Source organism: Paroedura picta, chromosome 2, assembly GCF_049243985.1.
Source record: "Paroedura picta isolate Pp20150507F chromosome 2, Ppicta_v3.0, whole genome shotgun sequence".
Lineage (NCBI taxonomy): Eukaryota > Metazoa > Chordata > Lepidosauria > Squamata > Gekkonidae > Paroedura > Paroedura picta.
The window spans coordinates 32548936-32564543 of record NC_135370.1 but is presented as its reverse complement, the minus strand read 5'-3'; the positions used below and the strand labels follow the sequence as shown (position 1 = coordinate 32564543).

At 43.7% G+C, this 15608-nt stretch overlaps 1 long non-coding RNA gene across 1 annotated transcript in view; it reads left to right on the top strand.

Moving 5' to 3' along the window:
* The window catches only part of LOC143828628 (uncharacterized), a 33862-nt gene that overhangs the window by 4400 nt on the left and 13854 nt on the right, over window positions 1-15608 (top strand). The window lies entirely within an intron of this gene.

Sequence of the window (15608 nt, the reverse complement as noted above, 5' to 3'; positions counted from 1 at the left end):
AGAAGAACATGGATCAGTGAGGGAGGTAGGGGACACCTGCATAGCCAGCCAGATCAGCCAAATCAACCCTGGCAATGAATGGGGTGACAGATGTTGCAACCAGATCGCCCTCACATCCACATGGTGAGGCAGAAATCCCTTCTTCTCCCATGCCACGATCCCTTGTGACATTATTTTAAAAACCCTGTGTGATCATGGGGAACGTAAGTTGATCCCCCTGTTAAAATTCATGATGTCTGGTCCAAGCCAAATCAACTGGTGTGCTGTGCAACATGGAATCATGACCTCTTTATTTTATTTTATTTATTCATTCATTCATTAGGTTTATATACCACCCCTTACTGTGACATCTCAGGGCGGTGTACATAGAACCAATGGGGAGAGGAAACGTTAATTGTAACATCTGGGTGTAAACTGCACGGAGCTTTTATTCCAACCCCAGATCGATTCAGTCCCTGCCCTCTACACAGAATGCGATTTCCATTTGGATTTGGGGCGATTTAAAATTTCCTTCTGCAGCAAGAAGGATTGATCCGGAGTGACCCTACCTTTATTGTGTGATATCTCAGAGTGCTTTTAATCCTCAATATCCATTTGGGAAAGAAGGCTCCGCGGTAGAGAACCTCTGATAGGCTACACCTAGTCATGTGACACGCTTGCCTTAAAGGAGAAGCCCCTAATTTCTCTCAACTTCTGTCGGCCCTGGATTTTTCCTCCCTCCTCTGCCTTTTTTGATCCTCTCCCCCACCCCTCCAAGAAAAGAAAGAGGCTCCCTGCTTGGCTCCTCCCCCCCCCCTTCAAGAAAAGAAAGAAAGAGGCTTGGCTTCCTCCCCACTTCTGAACTACCCTAACCACATGCAGAAGACTTTCCTGTTTCAATGGGGGGGGGGGGGAAGAATAGAGTTCAAAGCGATCTGAATTCAACAGGATTGACAATGGAATAAAGAAAGTAAGTGCAGGCTCTGCCCTGGAATGGTGAATGACATAACAGTTACAACAGTAGTAATGATTGGGTAGGAACAACAGTTAGGGAGCAAACCATTTCTGTAAGGGACATTGTTGGATGTCAAGGGTTGCTTGGTAAGGGATCAGGTGGTAGGCAGGTCCTAATTTCTGGCCTTTACCTTAATGCCTGACAGAAGAGCTCCATTTTGCACGGCTTACGGAATTGTTCAAGTTCCATATTTTATTGGCCTTGCCATTATGCTGTTGGCTGCAGTGAAAATTCCATGCCATAGTAAAGGTACTAAAGAAATTCACTGCGAAATTTCAATTTGACAAATTTGCTGGAGACATTTTCCTCTAAAATGTCATTTCAGTTCTACCTGGGACAGAAACCACACTCCCCAACATACACCCCTGCGGAAACCCCATCCCATGTTTTATGGGTCGAAGGAAGTGTGCCGAAGATATTTTTATTTTTTAAGTGGGGGAGAAAGTACAAAATGCATAAATAGGCCCATGCGGTCAGGTGTGTGTATGTGCTGGTGGTCCATTTGTATCCGTCTACAACTGAGCCCTGGTTAATGGCAGCAGCTTTCCAGCATCCTCTAATAGCTCTGCATATGCAAGCAGAAGGTCATTTCGAGCCTTAAAGTATCTAGAGATACATATTGGAAAAGAGGGATTTCAATGATAAATTGGAAAATAAGCCAGGCAGTACAAGGGAGCACAAGAAATTCTACCAAGAGGCCTGCAGAGGATTATCACTACTTTGTGCTCTCTAGGCTAACAGATATTTCCGGAACAGAAAGGTAGAAAGGAAAGAAAATGAAATGTCATTGGAATTAGCATGTCAGCTGTTCGCCGGTATCTGCGAATCTAGCTGAAGGCCAAGCGTAACTCCCCCATCTATCAAGCCGAGCTGTCTCTGAGGCTTTTCTGCCCTCATTATCCTTTACCCTGAACACAGGAAGTCCCAGAGTGACACTGAACATATGGCCTTGTCCTGGAAACCACGCAGGTAAAAGGAAGGTGGTTGTTGGTAGTTGTTTTGGGACAACGATCATGCTGTGCACGTATATCCTTCATAAACTTCACAATGTCATGCAAACAGTGAGGAAGGTAAGCAACAAAATTTCAGTCATAACTTCCCCCCAGTATCCCCTTTGCTCTAAGATATCCCCTTTTGCACTTTGGTTAACTGCTGCATTGTAATAAAATATCGGCAATGCACAATTGGGTCAGCCTGAGAGCCCGTCTGGATCAGATCAGTGGTCTACTAGCATCCAGTGTCCTCTGGAGGTCAAATCAACAGGTGCAGAGGCTGATGCCTCCCCCTGATGTTGCCTTCGGGCAAACAAAATTCAGAGATTTCCTACTTGCGAACATTTTGCCACCATGGCTAGTAGCCATCTACAGATCAGACCTTCACGAATCTGCTTAATCCCCATTTGAAGCTTTATGTGTCCATGGCTATTGCTACATTCCATGGCAGCAAATTCCACATTTTAATAACTGTTTGCATAAATAAGTGTTTCCTTTTGTCTGTCCTGAATCTACTTTCTATCTGCTTCATTGGATGTCCTCAAGTTCTAAAGGTGTGAGAGGTAATGAAAACTGACCCCATTCCAGGCAGACTACATGAAAAGTCATAGCACTTTTGAAACCGTTTGATGAATTAAAGTCAGTTTATTACATTCCCTCTTTTCAAAGAGGGCTCAAAACAATTACAAAACCAGTGATGTCCAAGTACTTGAAATAGCAGCCATTAAATATTCCCAGCCAATTAAAACAACTATCCAACATTCCTTCCTAGTCTCAGATACAGGACTTCATCCTCCACCAAAAGCTCTTCTTTAGAGAACAGTTTTACATTGCTTCTTGTACCCAACCAGAAGAAGAGTTGTTTTTATATCCTGCTTTTCACTGCCCAAAGGGGTCTCAAAGCTGCTTAAAATCTCCTTCCTCTCCCAACAAGAGACACCCTGGCCGATTCTGCACCAGCAGCGCCACTCCAGGCTGCCGCCGGTGCATTACTGCAGAGCTACATGCTCTGCAGCTTGCTGTGTCACCTCTTCTCCGGTGCTAACATGTATCCCGTAGGGCAGTGGTCTGCATCCTTTTTCAGGTTGCAGACCGGTGGGGGGGGCGATCCAGGCACTGCGCATGCACGGCAGCCCATGCGCTAACATGCATTTGTGGCTGCAAACGCATATGCGCACCAATTTCGTGCATGCGCAGGGAATCAAACCCAGCGACGGGGCTGTGCCCTGCAGGCAGAATGGGGCAGCACAGCCCACTTAGGCAGGCGGCACTTTGGGAGGCATCTCACGCAGGGGAAGCTGACAAAGCGCTAAAAAGAATCTGAAGCAGTAAATCTAAATGCAGACTTCTCCCCCCCCCCCCGGCCATTCCCTCCTCCTGTGTCAGTGGGCAGTAAAGCAGAAATAAGCCTTTGGCAGGTGTATGTGTCCCACGAATTACCCAACATAAGACATAAGTTTAGAATGGAGGCGCACTGTATTCTTTGAGGCAGATTCGCTCCCCTATCCCTTCTCATGACCAAAGTTGCAGTGAGGGGCGTGCTCATTGACACTGGCACCCCCTGCTCGTAAGTGGCCATGGCGTGTGGCTCATCGACGGGATAGCCGCCTCTTCAGTGGTGGCCCAGCAGGTGGCTCCTCATTGGCGCCGCAGGTGGCAGCCGTGCCCCACCGCCGCAGCCGGCCGGGTGGAGCATCAGAGCGTCACAGGGGCGTTGGCTGCGTCAGGCAGGTGGGTCTGTGCTGAGGGTGGAAGAGCAGTGAGTGGCTGGCAACAGAGGGCGGGAGCCGTAGAGGGCTGATTGGCAACCTGATTGGCCCGTATCCCAACTCAGACACCCCGGACCCGCTCCTCCCACTGGCCAGTTTCCTAAATATTAAGGGGAACCATGGATACGATTAGACCATCAAGGCCAGAATAATTTAATCAGGCTTGCAAAAGCTCTCTTGTAGAGAGCTACCTCTCCTACTGCATGGTACTTTTTAACTGGTGATGCTGGTGACTGAACCTGGGAACTTCTGTTCTTGAGTGTGAATGAAGGAACCATTAGGGTGGAAATGACTGGCTCCTGGTGTCAGGCCTCCCAATGGAACTGAATTTTTGTTTCAGTGCAGCTACCTCCTAATACTGAAATATTGAAATGCTGGCATGCAATTTTTTATTTAAAAAAATCTTCACCCCAACCTTCTCTTTATGGGCAGATTTGGGCAGCAATCCACAAGACAGAAAAAAAAAACACTGTTCACATTTTGAGCAAGAGGCTTTCTTGTGAATTCATTCAGCAATGGGGGTAAAGTATAGAGAAAACTAGCTCAGGAAAAAATGGGGAGGGAGGAAATGAGAGAGAGAGGGCATGGAGATATTAATGAAGCTGTTTGGACACCAGGAAAGAAATAGTAACACAGGGGAATTAAAATGGAACATTAGGGCAATCTGGAAAACACCGTTGATGTAAGTACCTTCTGATGAGGCAGTGCTTCTTAGAAGTCAATAGACAATATCTGTCTATTAGAACTGTACAACGGCAAGTTTTATGATATTTGGACAGTACTTAACATGTGAAAATGTTATGGGCATAATAAAGCACTTTGTTATCACTAGCTCATAAATCATAACTTGCTCATGAGAGTCTTAAAAAGTCACTGACAGCATCGTTACATGAACCAATATGTGCAAATAAGCTTTTAAATTCATGTTGCTGAATAAGATGGTTAGCAGAGTTTTCTGCTAAAGGATACTTTCAAAATATTTTAACCTATTTCTTGATGCTGAAATGCCACAGATATAGAAATTATTAATAATAATGCGGGGGGGGAAAGAGAGAAAGAATTCGTGCTTTTCTGCAACAGATAATCTGGGAATATTCCACTGGACAGGCAAGCCACATGTTTTCTATTACCAACTACTGGTATGATCAGACTTTATTAATTATTTTAAGCTGTTGGGATGAAATAGATTTGTGCTATTGAAAATAAGAGCCACAGCCGCATTCTGAATTAAATTTCAAAGTAGTTTGGATGAAATTCAAGTCATCATGATATATTATTTACTGTGTGATCATTCTTGGGTGTTCCCAAGGTTTTTTTTTCAGAACGATGGGATCAAAATTATTACTTGTGGCTGGCTATTATACCAAGGTTTCCACAATCCAGAGCCTAAACTGACACAATTTAGGGATAAGCCTGAATTCATGCAAGTTTCTTGAGGCCTGAAGAATGTTTTTTTTTACCATTGAGAAACCCCTGAAACATTCTTTAAGCTTCAAGAAACCTCAGAAGTGGTGTGATCGTGCAGAATATGGTTGGGAAGCATAGCTGTGGACACACCCACCTAGGGCCCCTCCCCTTCCAGGCCCATCACTGGCCATGGGGAGGGGTCAACATGACCATATATGGTCATATCACGAATAAATGTTTAACAAGTTTAAAACATATATAAAAATTAATTAACTGCCAACCATTCGGAAAACCCTTCCAGGGCCATCAAGAAACCCCAGGATTTCATGAAACATTGGCTGAGAAAGCCTGCACTATAGCATTATAGCCCATTAAGGGCCCAAACCCCATCCTCCCCTGAGTTCGCCCCCATATCTCCAGGAATGTCCCATCCCAGGGTTAATTAGGTGCAAAGGATTAATGAAAAACACCTTCAGCTACAGCAAAAGAAAGAAATATGTTTCATAGAAGTTGTGGGAGCCAAAAGTCAAGAACATAAATCACTTCCTGATGTGATAGGTGAATGGCAGCCATTTTGAGTTGGAACCCATTTCCCTCTATCAAAATTTTCACAGACACTCACTGAATCCTCAGAGTTAACAACTCCCGATGCACAGGCTTAAGTTCCTCTATATATTATAGCTAGGTTAGAGTGTATTTGCTCACTCTCTGTTTAATTTTTATCCCCACTTTTATTTATTTATTTGTTTGTTTACTTATTTATTTGTTTGTTTATATTTATATACCCAAAGCAATAAAATCCCATAAAACCCCATTAAAACAGAATTAAAACACAATATCGCGATGGTGGATAATAATCCACTCCCCTCCCCCCGTCCAGCAAGGTCTATTACTCTCTATCTGAGAGCAAGGGACTTAGTTGGTTTCGCCTAGAGATCCACAGCTGACAGCACAGGGAGTTGCCCTGGCATCAACCATTCGCCCTGGCCTCAACCATCCTTTGTGCAAGGATCTAATGATGCCATACATTGTTCTTCCCTCCTCATTTTATCCTCTTATAAAACCGCTAGCAAATTATGTTGAAAGAATGTTACAAGGCCAAAGGAGGGTTGCCAGCTCTGGGTTAGGAAATACCTGGAGTTCTGGAAGATGGAGCCTGAGGAGAACAGGGTCTGGGAGGTGAAGGAATTCAACACAATACAATGCCATAGATTCCACCCTCCAAAGCAGACATTTTCTCCAGGTGCTCTTGTTCATATGGGGATCAACTGTAATAGCAGTAGATCTCTAGGTGCCATCTGGAGGTTGGTAACCACAGCCCAAGGTCACCTTGTGAGCTTCAGAGCAGAGTAAGAATTTGAACACAGATCTTCCAAATCCTAGTTTTTCTTACTACTGTGCTCACCGTTTTGGGTTACTTATGTCCTCCCAGCTCAGGGTGGTATACATTAAATTAAAACATATAAATAATACAATAAAATTAGTTAAGACAAGATGTAAATGAAAATAAAATTCTGAAACCAGTCAGCATAATAAGAATTCAGATATCATAGATCCTGATAACAATCTGTTATCATAGATCCTGATGCCATCTGTTTTGATGGCATCAGGAGTACGGTATAAGGGTGGTAAAAAGCAGGGTATAAAAAACAACTCTTCTTCTTCAATTGACAAGCAGTAGCGGCCCAGCTGAAAGAAACCACCCAGCAGTTCACAGTAACATTCTGAGGAAAATCTATCACTCCAGATGGACTGCAAGCCGATGCACAGTTACTCAGATCAACAGGTTTAGATTGGAACCATTCTGCATCAGCTTGCACTGTTAATCTGTTGCAGGATCTAAATTAGCCTAAAGCCTTCTACATCTTGGACCAAATATCAAGGCACACAAATATAATAGCTTATAAATGGGGGTGAAAAGTTGGACTGTACTTTTTCCCCAGCTGAATGAGCTCCAGATTGGATTTATCTTCCCCCCTCTGTTTTTGGATTTGCTAGGTCACTCCTGGCCACCCACAGGGAATGGGGCAGTAGAGTTGCCAGGACCATAACGAGAAATCCTGGAGATCTGGGGGCGGAGCCAGAGGAGGAAAGGGACCCTAAAGTAAAGGTAAAGGTATCCCCTGTGCAAGCACCGAGTCATGTCTGACCCTGGGTGATGCCCTCCAGCGTTTTCATGGCTGCAATACCATAGAATTTATCCTCCAAAGCATCCAATTTCTTCAGAAGAACTGATCTCTAAAGTTTGGAGTTGCACTATAATTCTGGGAGATTCCCAAGCCCCATCGGGGCTTCAGATCTGCTTCAGTTATTTAGTGCGGATATGGCTGAAGGGATCCTGACCTTTGGTTTTTAGCTCATAGTTTATAACTTGTGACTCAGTGTGAGCAGAATAGGCAGATCCAAGAGCAATACATTATATGCTGCATCGTGGTTTTTTTTTTAATATATTTTTGCATTTTCTAAGTCATTTTGGATCTCCACTGAAGAGGAAAACAATCATTTTAACAAACTGAGTTTCCCTTTGAGTTTACAATGGTCATTGAGTCATAAAAGGTAGAAACCTAGATGGGGGTGGGGGTGGGAGAGGGTTTCACGGATTTTCTTGACTCTGAAACCCATCTCTCTCACCCGGTTTCTCATTATACGTTGCATTCATCTGGCGGAAAATAAAAGCTAAAGAAGGCCTCTTCCTTTTCCTTTGCCTGTCAGCAAATGATGAATACATGTGGTAGAGATTATTTAATACCACCAGACCACCAGGGAAGAAGATTTAGGTCAGGAGCTGTACCATTTATTTTTATTACCATGCATTAAAAATTACGTTTACAGATAATTGTTTTTTCTCTCTCCAATAAACTGAGGTTAGGAAAAAAAATCAAGGAGGATATTTAATAATATCGGACCACCAGGGAGGAATCAAAAAGTTGACTCTCTCTCTCTCTCTTTTTTTTATTTTTGCATTATTAACAAAGTGGATTTTCTTTCAAATTTTTCAATTATTTTTTACTGCAACTTGTGGAGAGATAATTTTTAAAGGAGAAATGATATGAGACGAGCTTTCATCCGAGGGAGTTTTCGCACAGATTAAGTTGCTCCTTTACAAGGGTAATTAGCTAATCAAATTGTCCCTCAACACCAGCAGTTTTATCACACCTGTGTAGCTGCCCACATGTTAGATAATGTTTTTCAGATGTAGGTCCCCACAGACCCAGCTCTCCCACTCTCCATCATTCTTGACTACGACAGAATTCTGCTCCCACTGCCATCAAATTAGACTTTTAATGGGAGCTTCGATTGAAACTTCTCTTTGTGAACACTTTGTTGCCCTGAGTGTTCTAATCTAGACGGTGTTTGGTGCGAAAACAGGGTTTTCATTTATTTTAAAATCAAATTTTGATCTGAAAGCTGGGGGGGGCAGTGGTGGAATTGGGTTAGTTCTAATAACATGAGATGCTAAAAATGCCAAGAGAAAATAAAAAGCTCTCACAATAGAAAATTCTACTAGACTTTGATTTGGGCACACATATCTCCATATAAGCCCATAGTGCCGTCTTTTTCAATCAATTTACTGCGGAGGAGCCGCTGAAATTTTTACAGTAACGACCCCTGGAAGTGATGCCAGTTGGTCATGCCTCTCTGCCACGCCCCCAGGAAGTGGCATAACAATCTGCAACCTTTGCCCTTCTTCCACTCCCTTCTCCCACATTTACTACTACAATGGAGGCCATGCCTCATATAGGTCAGAAAGAAGGGCAGGAGCTGAGAAGAAATAAAATAATATTTCTTTCTTTTAAAGAAGGGCAGGAGCAATGCCAGAAATAAAAGAATATTTCATTCAACAAAGCGTGCCATTGGATATAATGGAGGGATAGGGGCCCCCTCTTCAGGAGCCCCTAGACATGGACTCCCTGGACCAATCATTTTGAAATTTGGAGAGGAGTCAGGGACGAGCCTCCTGGAGCTGCCCTGAAAGTTTGGAAGCTGTATCTCAAACCCCCATCCTCCCAGGCCCCAGGAAAGGTGGGAATGCAGAAAATCTCATAGTCTATGGTGCCATTGACTTTCATGGACACCGAAGCCGAGCCAGCCAAATCAGGCCCTTTGCGCACAAGCCTACTCGTGATCCCTTAAGAGGTGGTGTTCAAAAGCACTATGCACCTATGATTCTATGCATAGGCATTGCAACAGAGAAGTAAGATTTTAAAAAATTAGTGGGCTTTGCGGGACCTTTTAACTGTTAGAAAAAGGGGGTTGGTTGCCTGAACTGACTGACAGGTGGAAGCACAACATGTATAAGGCACCTTGCTCTCTTCCTCATCTTACAACAGTAGGTGAAGAGGGCAAGCCGATCAGAAAGGAGGCAGACAAAGGCGAGACAGCAAAAAGGTGAGGAGGGCCTGAGGAGTGTGCTATAATGTCACGCGTTGCCATTCTACAGACGTGACGCCATTTTTACTAATGTGCGGAAATGCCCCAAGTTTCCTTAAAGAGGGAAAGTGAGGGGGGGGATAGAGACTATGGCCCTGACCATGGGTGGGGAAGGCACTGCATGGGGCCCCTGGAAGTGTAGAACCCATAGCACGTTCTACATATACTATATGGATAAATCAGCCCTGCAGTAGGTCCCAAATTCAACCCCTTGCATCTCCAGTTAAAAAGATCATATGGTAGTGTATGTGAACGACCTCTACCTGAGACCTTTCAGGGTAGACAATACTGACATTGATAGACCAGTGATCTATAAGGATACATCATAGATACATAAATGGTTCAGGCAGATGATGAACAATGAGGGAGTTCAACAGTCTCTTTGGGTTGAAGCTAACCAAATTCTCCCATCATTGTATGTATTTACATTTATTTATTGTAGGAAAGTGAAGTGACTTTTTTAAAGAAGAAGAATAATTGGATCACATCAATATCTTCAAAACTCAGACCATTCGCACATTCAAAGCAACTAAAGTGTTTCCAGCAGAAGGTGCCTCCAGATTAATCCTTTCACCATTCTCTCTCATTTTATGAGACTCTGGCAACAGGCATTAAATACTTTGCCAAACTTTTTCACAGTGTAAAATGCTGCAACTCCATCTGTTAAGGTTTCTTTGCGGAATGTGGTTTGCCAGCTCTTCAAACTAAAACAAACACATGCTTTTTTAATGTGGTTCTTTCTTCATGGCTGGGATCACCAAGCAATTGAAAATTAAGATATGTGTACATTGCAGAGCTAATTCTCTCCCTTGCTTTATAGAACTGTAGAAAGGGGGAACTGGAAGGGATCTCTCTCATGACTCACTATCCCATCCCATGATTACATAAAAGTTTTATGCCAGGGGTTTGTGTAGAAGTCACATTCTCTCTAACCATCTAAGTGGACATCACTGCCTCTGCGGTGAAAAATGTCTTTTGGAAAGCTGCTGAGAGATTCTTCATAATTGGGCATAATCCAGATTCAGTTTTAATTTCCATATAAGTACTTTCTGAGATCCATTGGGACTTACAGGGCCTCAAACGGAAGTTGCCACTTCCCGGATTCATCACTATACAATGTGTTCTTATCAGTCTCATTCAAAATGAAACAAGTTATTGGACTGGCATAATCATCTGTTCTACTTAATATTTCTGGTAAGGCCTTGGAGGAGGAGCGTGTCTCATGGATTAAGTGCCACTCAGTGCTTAATACCTACTCAAGGGAGCTGTCCCACCCCTGAGTGCTTCCTCCTCCAACCGGCTTGCCTGTCTGTCCAGCAACCAGCCAGTCTCCTTCCGTCCCCCAACCCGACCACCCCCTCCTCCTTCCACTTCCCTCCGAGGCTTGGAGGCTGCAGATCCCTGTCACGTGACAGCCACCCCCGCTGGTGAGTTCCATAACAGCTGCCTGCAGCCTTTCCAGGTTCTGCAGGGAGGGGGAGGCCATCCACAGATTTCTTCCACTTTTCCCAATCTAGTGCCCCTTGTATTCCTGAATGCAGTGGGCTGGACCCCTGGTTATTATTATTATCATCATTATTATTATTCAGTGTCTAGCCTGCTACTCCTGTGAACGGCTCATGGCAGGTAAAAACATATTTCATAAAAACCAATAGCCCCCCCCCCAAATAAAAACCCATGCATAAAAATAATTCACATGGCTAGCAATGATAAGAAGCCCTCCCTCCCCCCACCCAAAACCATCCCAGACAATAATCCACCTCAGTATAGGAGAACGCCCGATGTTCCTGCATTGCTTCAGGAGGGGCCCTCGATCTTACCTGCCATTTTGCAGGCCCTGCAGAACTGTGATAGCTTTGTCAGGGCACTTAGTTCTTCTGGGAGCTCATTCCACCAGGTTGGGGCCAGGACCAAAAAGGCCCTAGCCCTGGTTAAGGCCAAGCAGACTTCCCTAGGGCAGGGGATTGCCAGCAGATTAGCAACTACAGAGCGAAGGGCCCTCCCGTGGGCATAAGGAGGCAAGTGGTCCCTCACTGAGGTCATCAGGCTCCCCCTAGGAAGATCTCCCCTGAGGCTCATTTTTGGATGGCCTGTCGAGTTGGGAGCGGGAGGGAGCTGTCGCTGCTGGGGATGTTTCAGTTGGGAATTGTTAACGTTTTATGGGGTGAGATTCAGTTGTAAACCGCCACACGCCTTTGGGAGTGGTGATGTAGAAGCCAAATAATAAATTAAAATAAAATAAATTCTAGATTATAATCTTCCTGACAACCTTCAAATACAGGGAGGAATCTGTTCTAGATTCTAGATCTAGTTTATGCCTGGTTTTGCCATTATTGTTCACAAGACATGCTTTATCAATAAAAGCAATACGGAACCTGCTGAAAACCAGCAACAGGCCCAGCCATAGCTCAGCACCAAACTAGGAGGTGGAGAAAATGGGGGTTTAATCTCCATTCTGCCATGGAAGCTCCCTAGTGACATTGGCCAGCCACTTACCCTCAATCATCAAGACCATGTATCTACCAATGTATCAACACACTCTTGCTTTGACTCATGTTACTCCATTTTGGCTGTCTTTGCTTTGAATGCTTGCTTAGGTCTGTAGTGGCTGAGATGAGTTCAGTTACAATTCAGAAGGTGTGTGGGGGTGTACAGGGTTGGTATCTGCTGCCTCTATCATACCGTCCGGAAGGGGCAGATAGTAAATTTGCTTGGTGCTTGGGATCAGGTTATCTCTGTGTTCTTGGTGGCTGGTTTCGTTTCAGTGTGAGAGCAGTGGAGGGGTATCATCGGGAGTTTTTGTGCCTGAATTTGGAACCAGGGGTGAGGAAGAGGGCTTTGGAGATATAGGGGAGTTAGTATAGCGATGCTTTAGACGTAGCAAAAAATTGCAGAAGTCCTGTTGCACTTGTTCCTGAATAAAGAGATTTCCTTCAACAAAAGTCTGCTTATTGGGAATATCAACAGGAGCCTCACATCAGCCTAACCTAGCTCAGCCTAATATAAAATAAAGAAGAGAATGTTGCAAGCCACTTTGGGTTCCCGTTGAGGAAAAAGTTGGGATATAAATGAACTAAAATAAATACGTAGCTCATATGGATGAAGTAGTTGATACAACAACCACCCTCTCCCCAGCTGATAAACAGCTTTGTGTAGTGGTTAAGAGTGGCAGACTTTAATCTGAAGAACCGGATTTGATTTCCCTGCTCCTCAGCATGCAGACAGCTGGGTGACCTTGGCTAGTCACAGTCCTGTTTGAGCTATTCTTGCAGAGCAGTTCTCATAGAGCTCACTTAGCCCCACCTACCTTATAGGGTATTTGTTATGGGGTGAGGAAGAGAAAGGTGTTTGTAAGCTGCTTTGGGACTCCTTTGGGAAGTGAAGCGAGAGGTATAAAAAACCTGCTCTTCTTCTCGTTTCCATTCTCTTGCTAAATTCTGGTCCACTAAATTAATTAATACAGCCATCAATTTTGTGATTCCACTTAGCTTCTGTAACAGATGTACAATCCCTGATGCTACTGCCTGGTGTGTTGGCCTTTCCCTCAACCAGTCCACAGTGTAATTACCCCACACTATGCAGCTGTCGGAAGGATTTGTGAAATTTGATAGGCAAGATGTTCAGGCCAATCTGTCTTCTGGAAACAAATCTCCCCTTTGAAAATCAAGGTTTTCTTCCCCAAAAGACAACAGTTATTGAGAAGTAAGACCTGTGGAAACCGATACAGTTTTCTTCCAAATAAACAGGTTAGGGTTTGGGCAGAAGAAGAAGAAGAACTGGTTTGGTACCCCTTGTTTTACTACCAGAAGGAGTCTCATAGTGGCTTACAGTCACTTTCCCTTCCTCTCTTCACAACAGGCATCCTATGAGGTAGGTGAGGCTGAGATAGCTCTGACAGAACTGTTCTGTGAGAACAGCTTTTAACAGGATTGTGACTAGCCCAAGGTCACCCAACTGACTGCATGTGGAGGTATGGGGGAATCAAACCCGGCTCTCCAGATTAGAAGCCACTGCTCTTAACCACTACACCAAGCTGCCTTTTCAAGAGATAGATGAGATGGTCCAGCAGCCCAAAACCTTTGCAAACCTCTCTCTAATGTCACACAATTTATATAACTAGTATGTGGCTATGATAGTAGATTTATCCACCTGTGTCAAAGGATTTTTCCTATTATAAAGTTCTAGGCTTGAATCTCACTGAGGTATAACTACATTTTGTTAACATAATGCTGATTGTTCACAGATTTGTGCCTGTGTTGTTGTTATTATTGGTGTTGTTTCTACAATCTAATTGATAACAATACTCAAATTACTTCTTTTGAAGAAAGTAAGTGGCAAAGAAAATTGGCAGACAGATGAAGATTGATTGAAATGGGCTTTTATCCGGAATTTCAACTTTGATAATTTGGATGCCATTTTTTATCATTTGCACCCAAAAGCATTATGTTATACTAACATTGAGGAGAAGATTGTCTAATTGAAATTATAAAATGTGAAGTTTGGGGAATGTTTTAGATCTCTACTAAATATAGCCTGGCATATTTTAGCTAAATTAATTTAATTAATTTGGATTTTGCCTAACACATTGTTGCATTTTGCTTTTGTGAATTTCAGCATCTGAAGTTTTGGATGCCACCAAACAGAAGTAGTAGATTAGGGGCATGTTACCTATGGAATGTTGTGGCAAGTTACCTATGGAATGGCCTCCAAGTAATTCTTCATCTAGAAGAGTTGTGTTTTATATGCTGCTTTTCTCTACCGGAAGGAGTTCCAAAGCAGCTTACAATTGCCTTCCCTTTCCTCTCCCCACAACAGACACCCTGTGAGGGAAGTGAGGCCGAGAGAGCCCTGACATGACTGCTTAATACGTCAATTGCTGAAGTGATGTTTTGTTGAGTTTTAATAAGACATGAGAGCAATAGTAAGAAAATCTACTCAGTAGAAGATCTCACATTATTTAGTGTGGTTTACTCTGAGAAAGTGTCCTTGGGCTTGCAGAGTGTTGTGATGTGTGTCTTTTTCGATATGTGGTTTGATTTGTGCGCCTTTTCTACTGGACTATTGAGATCATTGCAGTTAGCAGAAGCCACCTGGATCATTCTGACAAGAGTGTAGTATAGGGTTGTGTGCTTTGGCTGCTGAAGCGGCCGTTCGAGCCCAGGGTGCTCAGTGCCGTGGCACGGATGGAGGGGCAGTTCCGGAGCCGGCACACTAGTTGGTGTATACATGCAGGCACAGAGCTCTGCGCCTACGTGCGGGTGCCGGGTCGCATACCGCCACCGGCGCTGCCCCTGCCCCACATGCAGCAGTGCTGTCCACTTTGGGCTCAAACAGCCACTTCGGCAGCCGAAGTACACAACCCTGTGTACTGGAATATATATTTTAAAAGATAAAATATAGACTTCCACCATCCCCTCATGAGGCCAAATTGTAGAATAAGCCCACGTGTCTGGGGGGGTCGTGGATAGAGGCTCCGCTACATCTGATGGATCAGGCTAGAACATAGATAGGCAGAACCTGATCCATTCACAGTAGACTGGATACCCAAAACACCTTTTGTTGGGCCAGTTCGGAATTTTACCCACTTTTTAAAGATCCTGATATTAGAATTATTTTTATTTTACATTTCTTACCCCCTCCCCATGTCTTGTCCCAGGACAGTTTCTCCCCAGTTTCTTTTAAACTATGAGTTGTTCTCCTTTTTGCAAAAAAAAAAAAGATCTTGCCCATCAAATTCCACAAATCCTCTCGTTTCAAGGATTGTTTAATCAAGTAGGAGAATGATGGTGGGAGAGGAATCTTTAACCTTTTCCTCCCCTGTGGTTTTCTTGGTGGGTTAAAAGACACCCTGTGAACTTCTTTTTCCACTCCTTGGGGAAACTTACAATTATCCCCCCCCCCCCGGGCAACTTAAAAAACCATAAAAACAAAACCAAAGGCCATAAAACAATAAAATGATCATAAATTACTACAAAAGTAGCAGGTTTTTAATGGAAATGGCAGACAATGTCAAAT